General features: G+C 43.3%; 1 pseudogene; it reads left to right on the forward strand.

Moving 5' to 3' along the window:
* The first annotated feature begins 9497 nt into the window (after positions 1-9497).
* Positions 9498-19091, forward strand: part of LOC115330381 — a 48459-nt pseudogene continuing 38865 nt past the window's right edge.

The raw sequence follows: 19091 nt of genomic DNA on the forward strand, positions 1-19091 counted from the left end.
AGCTCAGACCAATTGTAGCGCAATAACTTATTTGTCCTTTCCATATTTCCATTTCTATCTAACTTTTTTTTTGGTCTCCTCTTACTTTAGTTAAAGTTTTGTTGTTGTAGGCCAAAGTATCGACAGTTCTGCGTAGAGGAGCAGAATAAAACAATGATCCAGTTGTCGTTTGTAAACGATCGTCGCCATATTTCGACAAGAAAACAATCTCTGCTGTGTAAAGCATCAGAATAAAACAGTGATTCAGTTTTCAGTTGTAAAGGACCATCGCCATATTTCGAAAAGACAATTTCTATTGCTTTGAAATTAAATGCGTAAATATTTCTATCATATAATGAATTACAGTAATTCGCACTCTATTTTTGTTTACGAAGTAACTTAAAATAAGTATCATTTCACAGATGCGCAATTTCTCAAGACTCTCCGGACACGGAACAAATAACACCAAGAACAAATACGTTACTTTTATCTCAACTTCTTTCATTGGTGAGTTTAAGTACTGCGTATTCCAGCAAACACGAGCACTGTGTGTTGTGCGTTAGCGTTGCGCGTTCCACACTGCGCGTGCGCGGAGCCCAGACCGCGGTCTTGGATTGGCGCATGGCTACGATCGCGCGTGCGCAGCGTAGAGCCTGCAACGCTAATACAAACGCACAACGATTGCCTTGGCCCCTATGCGCAATACTAAACGTTCCATTATCACTCCTGATTACCGTGGCCAAGAAAGTGAACAGCGTAGCACGTCCGTCGCCAACCCATCATTGAGAGCGTCGCTTAAGCAGAACTCTTACCGACCTCTTCAAGTTGCTCCTCTTAGTCTCGCTCCCCTCATTGCGCTTCGGTGACGCGCTGTGTCACGCCCCGCCGGTTATCCAGGTTAGGTCACAGCTGGGTTTCTCCTAAGCTCAGATTCGATATTTTGTTTTGCCCGGAGAGAAGATGCGAGTGTTCGGTGCAACTTCTGTTCGGGTGGAATGATCGGAGGACCACTCTTCACCCGAAATCCGTCACCCCACGGTACGAACGACTCTTCGGGGCAATCTCTTTCACAGAAGAGCAGAATTTCCGCTCCGGTGATATCCCGCGGACGAAAGTGAAAACCGTCGGGCGTTCGAGAAAATTGTCTCGCAGTAATTTGTTACGCTACTTCGGCTGTACTTTTTTTTCTCGCTTACGTGACCCACGTTTTCTTTTTCGCTCGCACGACAAAGTTGGTCGGAAACGACGGTTCGGTTGTTTGCACAAATTTTGCGTCGCGTCATGACCCGTATAGTTAGGCACTTTGTGTTTCAAATCAAGACCTTCCTTATTCGATTTTGTTGCGTTTTTTTAAAGTATGACGAATGAAGACAAAAGAAAAGATTGCACCTTGTCGTTTTGTATGCTGAGGATCGACAATAAAACTCTCAACTTGTCTCAAAAGTAAAGTATATTAAAAGCAAAAAAAAAGAAGCTTTAAGAAAATTTCTTTTCTATTCATAAAATGTCGATGAGTACGCAAGATATATGCCTTCTTCAAGAACTAATCTAACATCGACAATTAGGCGAATGTTTGACATGGAGGCGCACTGGATGCGGGATCTATAGTTCTGGACAAACCTCGGCAAGCCTCACACATGAGGGCCCTCACTCGCCCTCACTCACCCTCATCTTCACAGGTGAGGTGAGGGTGAGTGAGTTTCTGAGCCAGGGAAATTCATCAGTCTGAGGGTAAGTGAGGGCCGTGAGGGCTGTGTACATCGTGAGTGCGTGAGGCATTGAGTGTGTGAGGGGCGTGAGGGGTGTGAGGGCAATAAGTGCGTGAGGGCCGTGAGTGGCGTGAGGGCCGTGGATGCGTGAGGGGTGTGAGGGCCATGAGTGCGTGAGGACGATGAGTGGTGTGAGGGCCGTGAGGGCGGTGAGTGTGTGAAGGGTGTGAGGGCCATGAGGGCGGTGAGTACGTGAGGCCCCCTTCAGACGAACAAACTTTCTCAGCAATTTTGGTGTTGCTGGCGGGTTGTTCTCTAGCTTTCCCTGGATCAACACGAATTCCTGAGATCGAGTCCGGCTCGAAAGAAGCGAGCAACTCGGAGCAATTCGAAGACGTTTGAAGCTGCTGCATCCAACCAGGGACGCGATATTTTCACGTGACACCTCGTGCCGGTGATGATGACAACAAAAGACTTGCTTCTGGTTTGATATTGATCATTTTTGAAACTAAACTGTTTCAGGAAGATGCATTAGCATTCTCAACGAGATTTAAATGCATAAAAACACGTTTATAGCACGTAATTGTGTGTCTAAATAGTGCAAGACAAATAAAATTTAATGATGATTATGGCGAATTGCAGCAATTCGGTTGCTGCTTGTGAACGTGGGCGGCCCGTGTTGCTGCTGTTACGACGTCAAGTTTCTGGGCGAAATTGCCCCACCTGAAGCGGGCCTGAGTGGCGTGAGGGCCATGAGTGCCTCAGGGGCGTGATGGCTATGAGTGCGTGAGCGCCGTGAGGGTGGTGAGTGCGTGAGGGCCGTGAGGTTCAGTGAGGGTGAGTGAAGGGCTGAAGGTTTTCTTGCGTGATGTACAGTTTACTATATCTTATGTGTAAGCAGATTCACCATTGCGTGTCCATTTTTATTTTTATTTTCTAATATGTATAGTTTTTTATCTTTTTTTTGTATATTTATCTTTTTGTGTAAAAAGATTCGTCACAATGTTTCCACTTTTATTTATATAGTTTATTTTCTTATCTTGCCCCGACGCTGCCAGTATGCGGGCCTTCGGCTTTGTCAAGCTGCCTATGTGACAGCTTTTTCTGCAGGCCTCCTGCATCATGTATTTTTGGTGCAAAATAAATATAATAATAATAATAATTATTATTATTATTATTATTATTATTATTATTAAGGTGAGTGTGACTGTGAGGCTGAGGGTGAGGGAGGGGCTGAAGGTGAGTGTAACTGTGAGGGTCAGTTTGAGTGAGGGGTTTAGGTGAGTGTAGCTGCGAGAGTGAGGGTGAGTGAGGGCGACCTAAAATGCCGACCTCTGGTTCTGGAGATTGGTTGTGTACCCAGCTGCACAAACAAGTGCCGTAAAAATCTTGCCTAGAAACAACGTTGCAATCAGAAAAAAAAACCGGCGAAGTCACGAAGCGATGCTCAGTCAGCGCACCAATTCCGGAGAACTTTATGTTTTGTGAGATATAGATCGCTAAACTCTGCCGGCGCCATCGTAATTTCTAATGATAAACAATATGAAGTGGGGTACTTCCGTGAAGGCACAACCGGCTCCCATCGAAATTGAGAGCTTTCATAAATTCTTTTCTACCTCTGCTACGCACTTCATAACGAACACACCACTGTTACTTATGCTCGCCGAAACTCTTTTTTGTGAAATTTTGGGTCGCATAGTAGATTGAGTAGTGTTTGGCGGGCGGCAGAAGCTATACACTCTAAAAAAAGCCAGTGCGTCCACTTTCCCGCAAAACACTCGGAGAGCCAATCACCGTAACTTACTGAGGCAGCTCAGCGAATGACGATGCCGAAACATATTTTTAGACCAAAAAGCGCAGTCTGAGTTGTGACATTAAGCAATGCAAAACGTCACGCTTGCATTGCTTAAAGGGATTGTCCGGTCAAATTTCGTATTCGAGAAAACAATTGAATATCATTGTTATTGCCTCGAGACAGATCGTACGTGCAATATCTAAATGTTATATGCCCCTCTGCTTGAGTAATTGAATTTAAGCTGCTCCAATCGCATTCTAGCGTAAACGCTGCTTTTGTTGGCAACATTGAAGCTCTGACGTAACAAAACACAAAGCGAGCATTTTTGTCTGCCTCAGCGTGCTTCGTTTTTGTTGTTGTGCTCGACTTGTTTTGTAGTTGGGTGAGTTTTTTGTTGCGCGGTTGGGTGCCACAACCACCGGGCAGCACGTGCGAGCCAAGACATGACGTTCCACACTTTTCCGTGAGACGTGCAGTGTTGAGCCAAGTGGATCGTCGCCGTGCGTAGGGACTAGATTCCCGTCAAGATCGAGATCCCGCTTATGCAGCAATCATCTCACAGAAGAGAGCTACGAGCTGAGCTCTAAGCGGACAGAAGGCTCGTAAGCTGAGGTGCGATGCTGTGCCAACGATATTAAACTACGTCCATCCACTCCTCGCCCAAATCGGATCAATCAATTTGATTATGCAGCGAAACCGAAACCAACAGCTAGGCCATCTGGAAATACCAGAAGTTGTATTTAGCACGCGTGCAGCCCGATTCTGTTTGACCCGTGTGTGAAAATGGAGCGTGACTACGATTCACCAAGCTCGTCCAAGTCAAGTGACGACATGCATTTGAACGATTCGCCGTTTGTCTTTGACCCGCGGACGTCGCCTCTGAGGGAACGACCCGCAGCCTCATCACCGATTCAGTGGATCCGCTGACATGTGTACCCAGATGCCGCTTCGTGTACTTAGGTGCCGCTTCAGAGGCAAAATCTGCATCCTTTGTTTTGCAAGCGCCCCTAGTTCGATCGGTGGCCGTCGCAGTTGTGTTTGCTCGAAACGGCATACGTTTGCTCGAAGCTTATGGCTTTCTGCGAGTAATTTAATGCTAAAAGGCGTGACTGTTTTTGCACATGCTTGGGAACTGCATTAAAAGAACCGTAGTTAAGTAGGGTACAGCCTAGGAGACTATATAATTCGAAACAAAATACAAGACATCCATCGACCGGTAACGCTTGTTATCCTGACCATCCGACAAACCTTTGTGTTTTGTGACGTCACGCAGCACCTACAGATGTCAGCCATTGACACTGGAGAAATTTGGGGTGCAGTTTCGTACATAGGCTCATGAAAGGTTTAATTAATAACGGGAGATCATATATCAAAATAAAAATGACCTTCGTCTACATCAAGGCTCCCTGGACGTAACGAGCGCAAGAACGTAAGTACTTCCGGTTTGGACCGGACAATCCCTTTAATTTCACAACTCAGACTGCGCTTTTTTGGTCTAAAAATATGTTTCGGCATCGTCATTCGCTGAGCTGCCTCAGTAAGGTACGGTGATTGGATCTCCGAGTGTTGTGCGGGAAAGTTGACGCACGGGCTTTTTTAGAGTGTACACGAGAAATGTTTGAGTGACAACAGAGAATATTAAAAATCCATCTACTAATAAAATAAAATATTAGTATTGAGCTCAATGCAGTGATCAAGTTCTGAAAAATTTTAATTGCATTACCAAAACCTTCGACCGCATTTACTCGAGTAATAGCCGCACTATATATGAACAAGGCCCTTGCGTCTACTTTCCCACAGAACACATGTCCAGCCGATCATTGCGTTGTGCATAAATAACATGGTGAATAACCAGATGGAGACCACTGATTCTCTATATAAATTCAATCTTCACAGTTTGTATCTTCGCACGAAGACGTTATCTCTGTCCTGTGAACAGCTCGAATAATGCTGCCGAGCGCGGTGTTTGGCAATCTGCGTGCTCCGCGGAAAAGCGAAACCTCAGGTTTTCTTAAAAAAACAGTGCGGTTATTCCTCGCGTAAATACGGTAATTGAAACTATAAGAATTTTGTGTTAAAATCACCCTTAGAAGCTTAGAAATCAGGTAATCACCAACTGTGTTTCTTCATTATTGGGATATTTTTACATCAGTAAATCTAAATCACTATAGCGCTTTTTTTTGTTTGTTTTGTGCACTAAAGAGGGTTTTCTGGAAATACGCCAAAAAGGAAGGGTAAATAACTGAAAAAAAGGCCCATAGGAACCAGCGACGCTATGGAACTTTTCCGACTGATGTCTATACGTTGTCGATCATTAAAGGAAAATATAGCTTTGACAAGCCACATATTGAGACGAACTTTTGTGGGACAATCGGTATCGTTGTCTAAAAGGCCACTAACAAACGAAAAGGTGAAGAGAAAAACGTTTGAGTTTAGTTGAAGCAAGGCCGCGTAGCTGTTTTCTCGTGAAGTAAAGCCATTGGTTGAATCCAGGGCCCCTGATTGGCCTTTCTTCAAGCACGTCGCAAACGCGCGCTCGCCGGCAACCAGACACACGCGGCGGCGGCTTTCTTTTGTAACTCCTCACGTTAGCCCGGTTCACACTGTAAAAAAAAGAAGGGGGGGGGGGGGGGGAGTTTGCGATTTGGGTAAACAGCTGTCAGTGCTTCCCACATACACAAATGCCGCCTCTTGAGATGATGCCGCCTCGGAATTTGCTTGCCTTCTCAACTATGGCACGTCGTGTGTCAACGCTGCGCGCTTTACGTTCACGAGCCGTCATGTCTCAAACAACGAACAACGAGCGCGAAAGCGTCACGGTTGTCATCTGCATATAAAAGAGCGGGATGCTCAAATAGCCCAATCAAGGCCCTGGATTTGCTTCGTGGGTCTACTCTGTGAAAAAATCTCAATACCCAAGCACGGTTGTAGGCTTCTCCTTTATAACACCCAGCTTGAGGCAAAGTATCTTTTACAGGAGACCGCAGTCGACGTCGTGCCGTGCCCCGGAGAACCATCGCCTATATTTTTCTTAATTTCCAATCATTAGAGAAAAGAAAAAAAAAAAAAAAAAAAAGATGGAAAGATCGTTTTGCTTAGTATGCGTTGAGAAAATGAAGGAGAGAAGGAGACGAGAACGCGCGAATATGTCAAAATGCCGCTCTCTGATTGGAATGATCAGTGGGTAGACCTAATGGTCTACCGACTAGTCGTTCACCTCCTTGGTCTCCATTGCACTCATCAATCGGGTTAGAACGTGGAACGCCTGTGTCTGACGTTCGGCTTTCGCATTCAAACATGTTTGATGAGTGCAGTGGAGCAAGAGGCAGCTAGCTTTAGGTCTACCTACTAATCATTCCAATCAGAGCTCGGCGTTATCACGTTCACACGCTCTTTCGTGTCCTCCTCTCCCTCACTTCTGCGGCGCATACACTTGAACCGTGCCGGATGGACTGGAGAGGAGAATTGAGTGGAACTTTAAATAGCATTTTGAAATCTAACATAATGCAATGGTTATAAAAAGATTCATCTTCTGACGCAGAATTGATTCTAGTTTTCTGCTATGCGCTGAGAAGGGGGCATGGGTAATTTTCATCGTCGTACGTGGTCTCCAAAGAGGAAATAATCGAACATGCGGATGAGTGAACCGTACTTGATCGAACGAACCAAAGTTTTTGCTACACCGCCGAAAGTTAAAATAAACGGCGGAGCCATGATTTGAACGTCAGGGCCTCCCATTGTCAAGGCGGGCATGAAGGCGGGCATTCGCAAGAAACAAAATGTTTCCAATCAGATGTGTTCTGGAAGCACACACCGCGGCGTGACACGTGGCACGACGCTTGCTGGCACGTCTACGTGCTCGTTTTGCTCCAGAAATTTTCTCATCGTTTGTCTCGCCAAGTGTACATGCATTGTTTTTTTTTTCTTTATAAGCTTTAGAGACACGGTATTATCATCATCTGCGATAATCAAGAGCCACGTTTGTGGATATATCGCGGGCCCTTTTCATCATTGCACGTGGCCTCCAAAGAGGAAATATTCGAAAATATGCAGACAAATGAGCCGCACTTAATCGAATGAATCAAAGTTTTACGGAATCTCCTTAAATCAAAATAAGCGGTAAAACCAGTTTTCGAACTCTGGGCATTCATATGCTTTAGTTTAAGTGCCAAATACGCTTGGGTGAAGTGTAGTCTCGAGAAGCATCTCATGTAGATGTAATGCTGCAAGCAACGTGCCAAGTCACTAAACAAGAAGACCAAATTACGTATTCGTCTCAAATTTTGAATACTTATGTCACGTCTTTCTAACACTTCCTTCAGGCTTTCCTTTGCTTATTGTACAAGAGAACCATGCTTAGAATCAAATGATACCTATTCATGTTTAGATTCTGGCTCATGTCCGGATACCATTTTGTTTCTTCGCTCTCACACCATTTTTTTTCTTCGCTCGTTCGTTGTTGTTGCTATACTTACAGTCGCGTTGGTTAGTTTCTTTTGTGCAAGCCGTGCGAAAATAGCCTCGCCCAATTTAGATCTTTTGTTTGTGTGTGTCTTTGTGTGCAAAGTCTTCACGGCAAGCAGTGTCGTTGCAACAGGAACGTCCGCACGCAATTTCGACAGTCTACGGCTATGCGCACATTATGCCCCTGTAGTACGTTGTTGAAGTTTGGCAACCGCCAGCAGTACTCGCTATCGACCATAACCTCAATGCGCTCGTCTGTATTCACCGAAAGGCATTCTTGTTTTTTGCAGCTTAGCTATGACAGCTGTGATCCGCTTCGCTGATCGTTCCTATACGACGTCCCGAAACAAAATATTTTCTTACCCTCTGATGATAGCCCTTCCGCTTGCTTACGAGGTCCACTTTTTTGGGTTTTTTTTTTTGTACGTTATTGTAATTTTGCCGACCACTCGCCCAATTGTTTGGTTTAGCTTAATTCTTTTTTATGTTCTTCGTCGCTGACGCAGTGGGGTATGTGATTTGCCGGGAGCGGGCGTGGTGAAGAGCTGGAACAAATGAATGTGTGCTGAGACGACGGCGGGCGTCAGGTGGTGTAAATAACACGGTGTTTGTATTGTGTATTGGAATTCGCGCGCCAGTGTTGGGACTGCATTTGCATCTCACGCGAGGTAGCGCGCTATTCATCTGTATAGTCAGGGAAGCGCAAGCTCCAATTTTCGCGGGGCGTTCGGACCGGTTCAAGGACCGTTGCGGTATTTGCATATGCGCAAGCCATTAGGACGATGCTCGCCATACCTGCGCGTTAAAGCACCTTCCCGTGCCTTCCACGGCGCTGCCACGACCGGAGCTGTGAAAACCTCTCATCGACTAGCGTGTCGAGGCCTTTTCAAGAGTCTTTATGACATCGGACCACACTCCATTCAGCGGTACTCGTGGGAAATGCGTGCAAGCACTCCCCCCCCCCCCTCCTCTCCGTCCCCCCTTCCCGATTAAGAATCACGTTCATCGCACTTTATCGGCGTTGTTCGAGTGACCAAACGTGCCGTTTACTCCAGTCACTACACTGAAAGTGCCTCGCTTTTTTTCGCTTTTTTTTTTCTTTGCTTAATGGACACCCAGCGCAGTCAATTAGGACACGATCGTAGGCGTCATAACAAAGAGTGATGAAAGCAAGTAAAAGTCTTCGGTTTTTTATTTACAGCGCGCGCGGCTTTACTTGTACTTCAAAAATATCTTGACCTCCTGTGTGAGGTGAAATACGCCCTTTTTTTCGTGGGGTTTTCTGTGTGCCGTGTGGCGATGACTAGTGCCCACGCTAAAAACGAAGATGAACAATTTACACAAAAAATATTCACAATAATGTTTAAATATTACAAAAATTAAAGGGAACGATAAATGACCTTACACGGTAACGGTGGAAACAACTACGTTTGCACACTTATTGCTGCACGCGTTCCAGTGCTCTGAATCAGCGCTTTTCTGGTTCTACCACCCAGGCTGCGCCCCCAAAAAGTTTACAACAAAGTGTAGTTACAAGTTTCAGCATAGAAATGGCAGAGGTTTCCCAGTGTGACTTCACAAAGTTGGGTTACAAAAAGCAAGGTGCGTAAAGTGAAAAATGATTAATTCACTCGTATATTTATGAAATAGCGAAAGAATTAGATAGAAACTTTATAGTCGCATTAATGGGCAATATATTTAAAAGAGCACCGGTTAATGGGAGCCAACAAATTTTATGAAACGCCGTACTGTATTACAATTCGACGTGCCTTGGCTCGAATGTATATTTCAATATGTTAACTTATACTGCTGAAGAGCAACAAATTATTTTGCGGTCAATCTTCAGCGAAATATCAAGTTTGAATGACCTTGAACTTAAAGCTGTAACGGGGCGGTATTCTGCCGCTCTTCTGGGGTATTTTATTAAATCATTAACTACATATTTTGCCAAAACAATACACACGAATAAACGTCCGTTCACACTGAAAACAGCAAAAACTGAAAATGTGTGGTAAATCGAAAAAAAAAAAAAAATCAGCTGCCTACCAACGGTATTCAAATATAGGTGCTTACACTGAAGTTCTTTCTCAAAGGTGCGATATTTCTTTTTTAAGAATATTTACAACTGTCGTCACAGTTTTACTGAATGTTTCTTTCATTAATTTTACGTGGCGCAACTATACATAGAGGGAAGCAATTTCCATATGCGCATTATCAAACCACCTTTTCGCTCGTTCCAGATGAAAAAAAAAGTGTATTAATTTGGCAAGGAATCAAGGTTTTCTTCCTTCGTCAGATCCCATTACCGGGAAAGGCCGACTAATGATTGCTAACATTTTGTTTTGCTTGAGGTCCTTCTTATCTTCATTGCAAGTGACAAAGGTCAGGTGCTTCGTCGTCTTTCGATCCTTTACCATAATGAGAACGGGGGTACTTTGTGATGGCTTTAATGAACCTCGTATCAGTTCCAAGTCGTTCATTCACGATTTTGTGGGAGATTTTTTATTATGTATATTCTTTTGTTTGACTGGAAGCTGAGCTCTTCCACGAGCCGAGCTTAACACTCTCTTGCATTTAGAGTGACAGTGACTTCGGTTTTTATATTGAAGTGTCTCTGCAAGGAGAAGTCTCAAGGTACCTTTTTGGGGCGGGTTGGAGCATATGCCTAGTAGCTTCAACTCAAGTTGATAAAATGGTGCAAAATCAGAGTCGATCTACGCCACCTAGTGCACATTTTAACTCAGTTTTAATATTTATAAAATAAGTTAACAATTCTTGTTGCTTTCTTTTAAGGCTGGTAAAATGAAACCGCATACTAGATTTTATAAAGTACGTAAAAATGGCGTTTTGTTCTGTTAAACTACTTGACGTTACTGATAAACATTCTTTTGTGAGCGAGACCGAAACTATTTTGCAAATCAAGAATGCCTTTGCTCTGGCATGCACCTAATCTTAGCGCCTATACTGAACGTTGTGAATACTTAATAGCTTATTTAAATCAAGGTTTGAAAGATAAGTGTGTGCATTATTTTATGTTTGGCTTGGCGGTGTGGGAGTTACGTGCTGTGTGATGTGATAATAACCTTAAAGGGGAACTCCGCCAATTTCTTCATGGTCCCCGATTTGCTTGAAATTTTGCTAAACTCGCCAAACAACATCGCCAAAATAGTATCCCAAATATTAGCTCAGAATAATTTTTTTTCCCGAAGTTATTGAATTTACAATTTTGGTCCTCACCGTGTTTTTCAAACTGAAATTCTCTACTGGCAACAATGAAAAAGTGACGTCAGTGGAAGTGCAGGGGTTCACTCTTTGGACTGTAGAATTTGTTCCCAACTGATTCGAAGCAGTTTCATGGTGTCAAATGAATGCTTTGGAAGCTCGCTCCAGTACCCGCGCTCCATCACGAAACAAATGACTGGCATATTCTATTTTTTAGACTGCTCGCCCGACTGGCAAGCTGACCTTCCAATGACGTCACGGCCCTGAAAAGGGCGGGTATATTTGAATGTTTGTTTTTACATGATTTTCATTTGCCGATTTCGCAATAACTATTATGAATTTCACGATACTAAATAGCATACCAGAAAGGGTAAAGGCCGGGGAGTCAGAAAATAAAGTTATTTGAGGTAGCTCAAAAATCGGCGGAGTACCCCTTTAATGACGTTGCTGCGTGAAGGCAGTTGGCAGTTGTTTTGTCGAGACTGGCAGCCGTTATTTCAGCTGACGTTTCCCATTTGGGCTCGAGTAACACATTGTTTTTGCAGTACTAAGTGTGTCAGTAACTGGAGACAAGTGAGGTTTTTATACAATTCATGCATTTACCACCTTCCACTAGTACTGCCGGTGACATTGTTCGCTTTTTACTGAGTATACATGTTACAACCAGTGCCAAAATTTCACTATTTAAAAATTATATAACTAGATGAGTTAGAGGTAACATTTTCTATTTTGTGAAGCTTCTGTATCTATGTTTACCTTAGTCTATAAATTACTCCTGTTTATTGCTTAAGGTATTTTTAATAACACCTTTGGGTTTTAGGTGAACACTTTATAATAGGCGTAAAAGTACTATATAGTGAACGGTTCTTCTGAGTTTTCCACTTTCTAAACTGAACTGTCTTTCTGTGGCTCCAACGTTTATTATTTCAGTTCTAAAAACGTTTACACACCGGGAGTATTACCATATCTGGGACTAAGGCGGTTTCGGCACTAGACTCGTCGCCTAGGATGCGCAATTTTATACGATCGCCAACGCTGCCGTAAAACTTCGCAGGGTTTGTTCTTGTCACGTTTACAACGTTGCTGTTTGAGAACACCATTGTCTATCAGTGACAAGTAGCTTCCTTTGTATATAGTGCAGCTTCCCACTTTGTCAAAATGTCATTACCAAGGGTAACGTTCGAAACAGCGAAAACCCTAAAATGGAAGTGCGAACAAATTCGATAAAAAAAGAACGGTATTAATGTTCACCCTTCCGTTAGGTGTTTGTTCGTTTACGGTATAATGCAGAGGCTCCTGTTAATTAGAAAGTTGGAACGAGCTCAATTTACAGTTGCCATGTTTAATGTGCGACGATATTTGGACTGAGAACACAAAGGAAGCTTGTTAATAGCTTAACTGCTTTCTTTGCAACCTAGTTTCTTAATCTGCTTGTTTTATGATCCCTGCACGAAAGTGTCATTGCCGGATTCTATTTTGTTGTCATCATCACATGCGAAATGCATAACAAATACAATTAGTTCGTGTTACAAAGACGGGAGCTAGGGCGATTTGTTGCCTTGCGTATGTCAAGCTTGCATAAGGCGTTACTTTTTTTATGACGGCATTGGATTTAATTTTACGACATTTGCACTTTTATATCACGTGGACTCTTTCACCTGTATCACGAATTAGCAAGTCGGTAAACCTTTTCGTGAGCTCGATTTTCAGAGTTACTATACGCTTATCTACTTTTATAGTAGTGCACCCCTTAACCCATTCTTAACCCGGTCGCTTGCCTACTTGCTTTAACTTTATCTTAGTGCATAAGCTTAGATAGGTATTTGAACAAAACGTAAATATTGACGCGGGCATGACCGAAAAAGAACGCTTCTTCGTACTTCTAGGAGATTCGAGCTTACTCTTACCTCAAGTGTAAAAGATAAGAAGGCCAGAATAGCCCTTCCGAGTCAACCTTGCCCTAGCTCACTTCCGAACATGCTAGGTCGAATATTCGAGATACCGAATGTAGCTGACAAGGAGCCGACCGCGGCCTTGCCGACTCACTCACTCTCACTCCCGGCAGCTGTCACGCCGACACAGCGATGTTAACTGCTGATGTTTCGACGCTCATTTGGTATTTTTTTCTCGCAAAATTCGTCGATTAAACTTTTATCCTCAGTTTACGCTCGTAGAGACTTTTCCATCTCAGACAATATATTTTTTTTTTCTTGAGCAGACAAGCTTGCTTTAATTACACTGCGAAACCTTAACCACTGCGAGGTGACTCAATGCCTGTGTGTTATATCAATTCAAAAATTGTTATCACGGGATTGTTTTCACCACCGAGAAAATTAACTAAACAACGCGGAGGCGCATTGAGTTTCAATGCAGAACACAAAGAAGCACAAATCTCTTTTACAAGAAAGAAGACGGGCGTAGCCTCTTCATTGTTTCCCCCTTCTCGTATCACCTCTCTCCATGCTGACAACTTACAGTAAACCGTGTTTCCATTTTGACGTCCTGATTAAAGTTTACTTTTTTATCTCTGCATGCCGATCAGCTGATGTGAACTGTTGTGGTTCTCCGGTTTAATTACCACTTTTACTCTTATTTTGAATGGTATAAATGGCAGCAACGCGTCAGCTAGTTTGGAGCACAAAACAGACGCATCTAAAACCATCAAGAGCGCCGCCAGTTAAACTCTATTTCAATTATAGATAGAATAAAGAGGGCGTGTTGGTTAAACATCTTGGTATGCCAATGCAAAATAAAAATGTCAAAAGGCAGGCAGTTCAAAAAACAAAAAGTGGCTCTTTTTTCCTAGCACGCATGCAAAAGAAGCATGCTCGATAGGTAGAGCACCTTAAAGAGACCATAAAATGATTTTTCGGCTGGGATATATTGGAGTTTTACTAATTGCATATCGTTAAGTGCGCCAAAATAAAACAAGTGCACGAGCGTAGAAAGCCTAAGACAGAAAGCCTAAATTAAAAACAAAATAGCGGACTATTTCGTATCCTCTTTCCTTAAAAAGCTCTCCGCCTTTCACCTTGACACATCTGTGGTGCTCAAGTGGGTCAGCCGAACCCCGATCACCCATTGGACACGAGCACTGCGTAATTCGGACGTATGTGCTCGTCAAGAATCAATCTGTGGACGAATACCTGGATTCGCTTTCGTGGTTAATGAGTACCGTGACGGCACTAATCATTACTTCAGAATGACAAGTTCCATCGTGTGCTTAAAAAGCACGTTGGAAGCCTGAAGTCATTGCATTTGGTGCCCAAACACGTTACGAGAACGAGATTTCTGATTTCGTTTTTGAGTAGAGGATTGAAGTTGAGGAGAAAAAAGTTAAAAAATCATTTCATTTTTTCTGTAAAGGTTCCCTGAGGAGGTATCTGAGATCGCCTAAATATGTATATAATTCACTCTGTGTTCTCTAAACATCCTATAAATTCATAAATTATAAATATGTATCACCGATTTCCCTATTAAAACATCAATCAAAGATTGAACACATCGAGGTCACCTCTGACGATGGGAGGAGCAATGTCCAGGAAGCCAGGACGAAATGTAACCAATGAAAACGCGACATTTTGTTGATATTGCAAACGCTGTTTTATTAGAAAATGTCTATGCTTTTGTAAATATAAGAATGAAAAAAAGTAGTTGAAAAATTCATTTTGCGCGGAGAGAGAGGTTATATAATACTGCAATAATCGCCTCAAAAACAGAACAATATGTTGTTTTTTTTTTTGCTTGTTTTTCGCGGGAGTGACCCGTCGGATCGTCGGCTGGCGAGCGATCGCTCGCTCGGTTGAATCGTAGTTGGGGCTATATGAGCAAAAAGCCGCGGGCATTTGAGATATCACTATTTGCTGATCATGGTCCTGGTTTCGGAGCATGCTCCTCCCATCGCCGGCGAGGACCTCGGTGTGTTGCGATTTGAATTGCTTTTTTTTAATAGAAAAATCGGCCACGTAACGTCATGATTAGGGATTTCTAGGATGCTTAGAGCCAACAGAGTGAGTTATAACTCTATTTAGGCAATTTTAAAAACCTACCCAGGGCATCTTTAATGTCAACGCGTCTGTCTTAGGGACGTGCGCTATGTTCAGCTGTTTTCTCCCGCCTTCGTTTTAATTTATCGCTGCACGTGTGTCGGGAGATTGTGCCGGGAGATCAAGAATATGACTGTCCCTTGGCTCACTTAGCAATTCCGGTGTGATTTTAGCCTTGCAGAAAGAAGTGTCGTTAAGATATTTCGCGCTTGAAAGAAGCAATCCAACTGGAAACACTGAATTTCATGTGCTCTCGTTTTCTGTTTTCCCGGGAGGATAACGCAATGCTCTGTTCAATGAATGAACAAAACATGTTTTAGTGGCGTTAAAATTACAAAGCTTCATTGCTTGCCTTACGGCATTAGCGATAAGGGCGAATCACTTCAATGTTAATAAAGGCACGTTTTGTTCATTTATTTATTACATCAAGAATAGGCTTGCCTTCATCTAGCGTTAATAGTTTATATAAAAATGTAAGTCTCGTAGAGAAAACGTAGGAGGAAAGCCAATGAACCGGAAAATCTTGTGGAAAAACTATAGCGATTAACGATTTTCGGAAGGTCTTCCAGTACGCTTTCGATTTTTTGCGCGCAGTTCTTTTTGTTACTCGTTCTTACTTTATCACCTCTGTGATGGATGAATCCATCGCTGTTCCTAACTTATTCAGCGCGACATCGTTGAAGGAACGACCGCGTGGCCGGCGTCTCGTCCGTCGTCGATATAATGGACAAGGGGGAATCGTTAGCGGACTCCGTCATTGTGATCTCTCGTCTCCCGACGCCATCTACTCGAGCGGCGATAATGCGACACCGAAGAGAACGAGGCCCTTGTTTTCTTCGTGATATTTGGACGTGCTTTTGTTTTCAGCGGATGCATATTGTCACGAATGACAAATGATGCGGCGGCGAATAACTGAGTAAACTGAAGGTTTAAGGGAGCGAACTTGTGCCCAAAAGAAAAAGGAAACAGAGGATAACAACAGAGCGTCGTGGGCGTGGAAATAGGCGTAAGAGCTGGATTGAAGGATGGGGCGAAACTGACTGCGGCTGAACACGCGGAGCCCTTTATGTACACGCGTGGGCTTCTGGAACAATCGACGTAGAAGATTCGACGTGTAGAAGATTCGGACCTCGAACAATCAACAAGGTTCTCGAATTTAGCAGAAATCTAAATTGAAAAAATAAATGAAAGACACGCCGCTCCGAGTAATCGAACCCTGGGCTTCCGCACGGAAGTCAAGCGCGGTAACCAATCGGCCACGCACGCGCTCGCTCGCCAACGCGCGTGGAAATATCTTCTGCCTGAGTTTCATGTTACGTTAGCAGATAACATAACATGAGCAGATGTTATGTTATCTGCTTTGCTCGGCCGTAATTGTTCTCGGCAGGTTAAGTTGAAAAGTTTCCCATGGGTTTTTACATATGAGGTTAGAGCTCATCTGCCAGACATATTCTCTTTTTTTCTTACGGTTTGTTTCCGGGTGGCAGCTTTTATTGTTACCGGCATCTTCGTTTCAATTATTATTACTTACCGTTTAGTTGCAGAGTATTGCAAAGAGGAGGGATGTATAAGATTTCAGCCCGTTTTCATTACGCCTCGCAAAGTTAACATAAAAAAGAGCAACAAGATTGTACGCTGAGTGAACAAAACTTGCGGAATTCGGCGGGCGAGAGATTGCTCGCTAAATTAAAAGGCTTTTACGTGACTGGTGAAAGTGCAACGTACGCTTCGTCGTTGCATGCACCTTCGTCACGGGGAGGGAGTAGGGGGGGGGGGGGGGGTACACTCTAAAAAAAGCCCATGCGTCTACTTTCAACCAGAACCCTCGGAGAGCCAATCGCGGCAACTTGCGGAGGCAGCTCAGCGAATGACACCGCCGAAACATATGTTTAGATCAAAAAACGCAGTCTGAGTTGTGACATTAAGCAATGCAAAACGTCACGCTTGCACTGCTTAATGCCACAACTCAGACTGCATTTTTCGGTCTAAACATATGTTTCGCCATCGTCATTCGCCGAGCTGCCTTCGTAAGTTGCCGTGATTGGCTCTCCGAGTGTTTTGTGGGAAACCGGATGCACGGGCTTTTTTTAGAGTGTAGGTAGAACAGGAACTTACTATCCACCAAGAATAGAAACAGCGCGATGGATACATGATTGACGTAAATATAAAGCGTTTCTTTTTTTGCAGTGGAGCGTGTGTTTTTATATTGGGGTTAACAGCAAATTTGGGGGCTTGAGATAAATACGAAATTAGTAGGCTATATTTATACCGAAATAATAAACCATTTGCAGTATGGCGGCACTCGTCTACAAAAAAAGCAAAACTACCATAACATATGCGGAAGTACGCTAGAAATGCATAAGAATGGTCTGTAATTGTTACATTGTTTTAGCGTCTCTGGAATTAAAATGGTTAACCCCTGGCGATAGAAAAGGAGGTTCACGTGACGTGCTCTTGTCGATCGTACTACAAAGCAGGGGTCACACTGCTTACACATCATACAAATGACACTTTACAAAGAGATTCGAACGCAAGTCACTGCGAGATTCATGCTTCGAATGCCCCATGACAATGAGTTCAAAAATAAAACCTGGCACGCGGCATTCGCACCCCGGATATGGCGGTAACTCGTGTTTGAAGCCTGTTCTTTTTTATAACGTATGAGCAGTGTAACCTTCGGCTTAAGGAGAAAAAAACAAATCAACCCTACAAATTACACTGTATACTTTATTCGCACCCGACTTATATGGCGCGAGTGAATAATTGGATGTACGCATGTTTGTCTGTCTTGCCCACGCTTTATCGCCTAATTTTTTTGTATACCGTTGTTTTGTTCTATCTCCTCTAATGTAGTATATCAGTGATAGAATGAACAATGTGCAAAACCGAGGCGCCCCTAGCGGCTCAGGTGCTTTCTGGGAGACATTTGTCAATACAGTTTTTAGTTTCGGTTCCCTTCATGGGATTACGGACAGCCGCAAGCGGACACAACGGACTTGCAATGAAGCATGTACACCTCACCCCCGAAAAGGAAAGACGTTTACGAATCTCTGTAATGCAAAATTAGTGCGTAGCTCTTGAGGTATTTTGCTTTTGCGATATACTATGGTAAACGATTCAAGAAAGAAAACAAAAAACGCTCATGAATAACATCGAAGCCATGCAAAATCGTAACCTACGTTTCCTTTTCTGCAACTGCCATTGCATGGCTAGTGTCTCATCAATGAAAGCAACTCTATCTCTGCCTTTTATTTCACTACGTCGAAAAATATCACGCCTATGCTTGTTTTACAAAATTGTTCATTTTAATGCCTCACTGAAGGACAGACTATTCCTCAGCCCATCTTTTATATCTACGCGCGTCAATCATCACTTTAAAGTCGACCTCACTGCAAAACCTCAGCATACATTGACTCCTCCATTCCTGAAACGTCCTCTGATTTGAACCACCTTCCCGCATATCTAGTAAACATACCATACATTGATTTATTTAGAGCTGCATTAGTTAAGCATTTTAGTTAATCATTTTTGCTACTACATATTAGGCTTAATTTGTTTTTCTTTCTTGTAGAAGTACATTGTTGGCCTTTGCTTTTTTGTGTGTGTCTTCTTGTTTTGTTGTTATTCTTGTCCACTTCTCTCTGTAATGCCCTCTGGGCCCTGAGGGTACTGAAATAAATAAATATATATATATATATATATATATACAAATAAAGATAAGTTTCCTCACATACTGGTTCTGCACCCTCATCTTCTTCCATGTCCTTTTCCTCCTTCGTACCCTCCTCCACTCCTCCACTCCTCCTCTTCTGTACTCTCCATTTTCCTCCTCCCTACCTTCACCTCCTCCCCCTCCATGCCCTCCCCTCCTCCCAC

Source organism: Ixodes scapularis, unplaced genomic scaffold (assembly GCF_016920785.2).
Source record: "Ixodes scapularis isolate PalLabHiFi unplaced genomic scaffold, ASM1692078v2 PGA_scaffold3__209_contigs__length_174095766, whole genome shotgun sequence".
Lineage (NCBI taxonomy): Eukaryota > Metazoa > Arthropoda > Arachnida > Ixodida > Ixodidae > Ixodes > Ixodes scapularis.